This window comes from Triturus cristatus, chromosome 8, assembly GCF_964204655.1.
Source record: "Triturus cristatus chromosome 8, aTriCri1.1, whole genome shotgun sequence".
Classification (NCBI taxonomy): domain Eukaryota; kingdom Metazoa; phylum Chordata; class Amphibia; order Caudata; family Salamandridae; genus Triturus; species Triturus cristatus.
This window is the reverse complement of record NC_140591.1, coordinates 401915239-401921924: the sequence shown is the minus strand read 5'-3', so window position 1 is coordinate 401921924 and position 6686 is coordinate 401915239. Positions and strand designations below refer to the sequence as shown.

The 6686-nt window shown below is 41.5% G+C and overlaps 1 protein-coding gene across 2 annotated transcripts in view; it reads left to right on the top strand.

Moving 5' to 3' along the window:
* The window catches only part of THSD1 (thrombospondin type 1 domain containing 1), a 112789-nt gene that overhangs the window by 79483 nt on the left and 26620 nt on the right, over positions 1-6686 (top strand). The window lies entirely within an intron of this gene.

The following is a 6686-nucleotide window of genomic DNA, read 5'->3' as shown; positions in this document are numbered from 1 at the left end:
AATAACTATAGCTGAGTTTGACAAATCTTCACAAAAGTTTCCATAAGGTGCTCTTTTGTTGCCTACTGTGCATGTAAAGTTTTTGGGGGGCAGGGATGAATCCGTCAAGCAAGGGCTGAGATAAAGGGTGGGGGTCCCAAAACGCAAAATCCCCAGGCCTTTTCTGTAGACTTTTTTGAAAAGTGATATAAAAAAAACTGCTAAACGGAATTAAACCAAATTTGGCAGGACGGTAGATCTTGGTCCTAAAAGCATACATTTTGTAATTTGGTATAAATCCGTACAGTCGTTTTTAGGATACTCAGCAAGACAAATAGTTGTATATCTGGACGGGTGGGTTCAAGGCACTTTATGAGAGTGCCTTGAAACCAATTAAAAAAAATAGAGCGTTCTGATTGGCCCAAGCCTTTTTTTCTCTTGCGTCAATTCGCTCCCATGGAAGAAATGCGCCAGCGGGATTGTGGAACAAAAAACAAAAACAAACAAAATTGGCCCCCTCCCCAAGTCAAAATGGGTCCCGGGAACATCATCCCCCGGAGTCAAAATTGTTTGCGGCGAGGCAACCTCTAAATCCTGAATCCTAAAAACCTCTTACTCCCTTTACCCCTACCTCTACCTGAACCCTAAAAAACCTTTACCTCCCTTTACCTCTACCCACCCCTGAACCTGAAAAAAACAAACCTTACTTTGTTACTAGATACTTACCTTCTCCTGCGTTGTAAAGGCATGTGTTGTAAAGGCTCATGCATTCTAAAATATTTGTGGTAACGGTAGGTTCTTTAACTAATGCGGTGTAAAGGTGACATGCCCCCAGGTACTACTGCACTCCATGTGGAACGGCAAGGAACTAATTACACACAAACTTCAATGTCTCATCTAGACTTACTTTTACTAAGATTTGCAGCTCATTTAACTATCGACAATTTCGGTTCATTAAAAGGATGAACAACAAAATAGGCGAGAATGTTCTAGGACATTGACATAACACAAAGTATTTTAAAGCACTTCCTAAGTATTGCTGTACAGTTCAAATAACATATTGTTAACAACTCCAAAGGATCACAATCTCCTCAGAAAATGAGGATTTCGTCCCAACAAGCCATGATTGAGCAGAGTACGTGCATCGCAGTAAAGGGAAAGGGGGGGTTGTTCCCCTATTTTCAATGTAACTGCATGTGGCGCTCACTTTATTTTTATGCGTCAGCGTTAATCAACAACACTGGCAGGTACTTTTCATCAGGATACTGCAGAAATACACCAAACATAGAATCACCATCCTCACCTGCTCATATATGTGATAATCTATAAGATAGCCACAGTGTGCAACAAACACCTTAGAACTCAGATTTTGCAATTAAATAATAATGCATTACCAAATCATTAAGTCATAGATAACAGTTATATTTAAAACAAATCTTTATTCTTTTTAAAGCAGCATCCTAGTTTTACAACAACATAGCATTGCGATAAACATTAGTGCACTTTTTATAGCATAGCATAATGTTATGGTTGGTATCTCATATAGCCTTATGTATCCTTCTGCAGAGGGCTTTGCCAGTTGTTAAAGGCCCTGAACCCGAGTTATAGGCCCGAGCGGCAGGCGAGGGCCTGTAACGAGGGTGAGGACCTTTAACAACAGGTATAGTCCGAGGATAGAATGTTCTAAATTAAAAAAGTGAGAAACAGAAATACAAACATTGGAATGTTGGGGCAGAAGTCTTATACAGTGATTATAGCCTGGAGCTACTCCAATGTCTTCAATGGTGCTCTTAACGTTTCAATGGTGTAGCCCGCTGCCGTGGGCTACACCAGTTGTTAACTACCCTGAACCCGAGTTATAGGCCGGAGGCAAGGGCCTATAACAAGGGTCAGGGCCTTTAGCAACAGGTATAGCTGGAGGGAGGCGGGCTACAAGGCTATTAGAACATTCCACCAACTGAGGATTCAATGTTCTAAATTAAAAAAATGGAGAAACAGAAAGATAAACTGGAATGTTGGGGCAGAAGGCTTATACAAGTCATTATTGCCTGGAGCTACTCCAATGTCCTCAATGGAGCTCTCAACATTCCAATATTATAATATAGCCTGATAGTACGCTGCCGAGGGCTACACCAGTTGTTAAATACCCTGAACCCGAGTTATAGACCGGAGGCGAGGGATTATAACAAGGGTCAGGGCCTTTATCAACAGATATAGCTGGAGGGAGGCTATTAGAACATTCCAGCAACTGATGATACAATGTGCTAAATTAAAAACTTGGGAAACAGAAAGATAAACTGTAACGTTGGGGCAGAAGGCCTATACAAGCCATTATAAGCCCGGATCTACTCCAGTGTCTTCAGTGGTGCTTTTAACATTGCAATGTTCTAATAAGATTTCTACTCTTCATGTTCTTAATATTCCACATATGCCATTATTGTTTTCAGTTTTCACTTGCCTATTGTGCCATCCTTTTCTCCTTTCTACTAACCAAAAGGTCGTGCCTTTGCACTATTCCATGCTGTTATTCATGTTCAGTTTCTCCATCAATGATTTGTCTAATATTTGAGACTTCAGTAGTTTTCTGTATCAGTTCTACCCATATGCTCATATGCCCAATTCTTCCAATGCCTTATTATTTCTCCTGGTCATTTTAAATGGTCTTCAAATAGAGAGTTCCGATCACTCTCACATAAATTAATGTACAATTACGTCATTAGTCACCTATTTACTTTATTCTTTTCAATCAGAATTATGTACTTTTCATTTTCTCTGCCATCATGTGTTTCGTCGGGGCTGCAAGGTGTACCAGCTGACTTCACCAGAGCTACAATAACAAGTACACAGAATTTAAATCATTCCAGAAGCAAAACATGACTATTAGTGCCATCACTGATTCAAGTCAACACGTGTGCAGAAATTCATAATATCATGGAGTATCAAGAAAATAGAACCATATTTTATCCTTCAAAGCGGAATAGGGTCTGTTAGCCAAATAGAGTGAAATAGAGTGAACCAAGGGGTCAAGGAAAATTGTCAAGTGTAAGCCTCCCAAAGGTAGAAAAGAAATTGACTTGTGAATTGTGTGAATGATTAATATAGTGCCTGCTAGCTCATGAACGATTCCCCAGACCCCTTTGGCCCCTTGAGGGAGGCATGGGAGACAGACTTGGGGCTCCTGGAAGAGGAGGACTGGAGGGAGGCCATCCAGAGCCCCAGGGAGATTGCGATACACGCACAGTTTAGATTGCTTCAACTCTGGATCTTACACAGGTCGTATGCCCCAGGACACTCCAAAACCGATTGGGTCGATGCAACTCTGACCAATGTGCTAGGGGTAGTGGGGAGGTGGCCTCCTTTTTCATATCATCTAAGCTTGCACCAAATTCAATGCTACTGGCCTGGGGTGGCCCGGGTCATGACCAATGTAGTTGGCCTTCAGGTTCCGTTAGAAGCACGGTGGCACCTATTGGGAGTGACAGGGGAGGTAGACTGGCCCAAGCACACTAAAACTTGGCTCATGCTTGGCTCGAGGGTGGCAAAAAGGAACATTGCAAGAATGTGGGGATTGACACTCCCTCAAAGGTAAGGGATTGGGAACACGACCTAGATTCGTGCCAACAGGCGGAGAAAGTGGCCTACCAAAGTGGACGGTACCCCAAAAATTGGAGAAGATTTGGACCCCATGGGAGAAATATAGGAACTAATTATGTAGGGCCGGGGAGGTGCTGGAATAGCAAGGAAATGGAAATTCGAGCTGCAGTGATAAGATATTGTGAGTCTTGTATAACTCCTCTCTACTCACAGCACCCAGTCTCTGTATTATTGCAATGGTGCAATAGGCAATTGTTTAATAAAAATGAATGTTTAAAAAAAATAAAGTGCATGCTTACCAAATATGCAGTAATTCAAGATTATGCTTTATAGTCAAGGGATCTTCAAGTATCTAGTCTCCTGATCTTAAAAGTACATTAAAACCCCAGTTTTTAACTCATGCTGGGGTAATTTACTAGTCCCACATGCATCCACATGACCAAAACTATTTACATATCTGCTCATCTTACTCGCTTAGTCAAATCATACAGGTGCAGTGTGTTTTTTCTAAAATCATTTGTTCAGCATCTGAAATGAAGTATGAAGTATGTGAATAAAAAACAATATCGTACCTATTTTTTTAGATCCATATATACCATCCAAGTATATATGTCACCCGCAATGTGCTTACCACACCACATTATTTGTTTTTGTAGCCCTGGCGAAGTCAGCTGTTGCACCTTGCAGCTCTGACGAAACACGTGGCGGCAGAGAAAACGAAAAGTACATAACTATGTTTGAAAAAAATTAAGGATATTGGTGACTAACGATATAACTCTACGTGAATTCATTGGAGAGTGCTTGAAACTCTTAATTTTAAGACTTGGACCGTTTCCAACAAGAAGAGGATTTGGTGGCTTCTCTTCCTTCCTGAGCACCCAACACGTTGTTGCTTTGTAGGAATTCTTATTCATTGTGGACCTTATTGAAAGCTTAGTGTGTGTGCCCTAACTCCCAGTCTCCTAGATTGTCTGGTTTCATTTTTAAATGATTTTTTACGATAGTGGCCACTCCAATATGTCTTTAACGCATGCTAATCAGGTAGGTTCCTTGGGCTTTGTCCAATGTATGGCTATTTTCGGTCCTGCTAACTGTATCCCTAAGCCTGTAAATCTATGCTGTGTCATCCCTTTCAGAGGATGATACCTGATAGGCAGTGTTTAATCATGCATTCTAATGCATTGTTTGTTATTTGATGTAAGTTTGTTACAGTATTATCTAGGTATCTTGTAAGTTTTCTACAGGGCCGTGTTATAGGTATAAGAATGATGTCTCCATCTCCCCACATCTAGGACAGGCTGATGATTTCTTCGGGTATATCTTCTTACAGTTTAGTGGTGTTGATTGTGTCCGATGCTGCTGAATATAATGTACTCTTTTTAGTGGATCTAATTTAACCTTACTTCTTTGCCTGGTCCAAACTTAAGCTGCTGTTAGTTTATCTAGTTCCTTAATGTTGACAGCTTAATATAGCACATGGGGTTGTGCAAGACAGACAAGCACCTGAGAAGAAAGCCCATGTTAGCCACAGCTATACTACCCAATACTGGGCGCGGCAATGTGTTCCAGAATTGGACCAATGATTTAAGATGATCTAGTTCTCTTTCCATATTATAAATATATAGTTTTTCTGCAGAATGTGCTACTTGAACACCTAGGTATCTACCTTTATCCAGTACCCAATTCAGTCCCTATTCCAGCAGTTGGTCCAAGGCCCATCAAACCAGCCTTCCAGCGGCAACATGATTGTTTTATTACGGTTTATCCGCAGTCCTGAGACATATCCATCACCTGCATAAAATGAGGGACCAAACTTACTAGGTGTCTAATATAGATCAGTGTGTCATCAGTATACATTGATACAGTATGTGTTTTATCTCCTACTACTATATTCCAGTTAAGCAACGTCTCTCTCAAGTGTGTGGCCAGGGGTTCCATTTCGAGATTTATTAGCAGGGGAGCCAAAGGGCACCTCTGTCTGGTACCCCGCTCTATGCACCACTCCTCTGACATTATTCCTCCTGGCTTCACACATTGCTAAGGGCCCCATGTATAATAGCTTAATCTATGTTAAGAAACCAAGACCAAAACCTTTATCCCCTGAACCTGCCTGCACGTAGCCCCTATCTAAGGTACCAAAGGCTTTTTCGATGTCTAACACCATTAATGCATATTCTTCATCTGATTCCATCATGGCATGTGTCACATGATTGAGTTTATTGTAGATTCCAGAGGGTCTTATGCCCTGCGATTGAGCTGCATTGGTCTACATGCTCATGATTTTTATCAATCTATTTGATAGAGCCTTAGAGAGGGCCTTCAGATCTGTGTTCATCAATGACGCCGACCTATATGAGCCAAGATCTTGTGGGGCCCTCTCAGGCTCCAGTAACATAACAGTTATCACTTCCCTCTTTGATCTGGTCAGCCTGCCTTTTTGTTTGGATTCCTGGCATACTTCTAGTACTTTGTCTATAAGCTCTGGGACAAAGATTTGGTAAACCCTGCTGAGAGTCTCCCCACCAGGTGTTTTCCTGCTGGGCATGCCCCATTAAGCCTCTATCAGGTCTTCTTTTTACAAATCCCTTTCAAGTTTTTTGTATAACATTGGGAGCTGCAGCTCTCTTGGAAAAGCCTCTGCAATAGATGTGTCCTTTCGAATCCGGTCTTTATAGAGGTTTGTCAAATGTTGGGGAAAAAAAGCATTTATTCTAGATTGGGCCCCCGATAGTCTCAGCATCGGCTCAACATCCTGTGTTTCTGGGAAAATCACTTAATCTACCCGTGCCTGTGGACAGCTCCTGTATACCCTCACGGGTGATTAGCTGTGCTATACAAATCTGAATATAATTCCCAGTGTAAATATGGGAGATCCTAATACTACATGCATAGAAAACATAATGTCTAAGTGTCATCTAGTGTCATGTAATACCAATGTCGGGGGGAAAAAATGAACACCCCAGCCTTTACTTTACTGTTGACCCTGAAACATCCAACTTTCAGTGCGCCTCCCACACTGACATCATCAACTATCAGTGAATATACCCATTTAACCCTGTCATATTAGAATCAAAAGTAGCAATTTAGTGTGCTACACACATGGGGACTTGGAG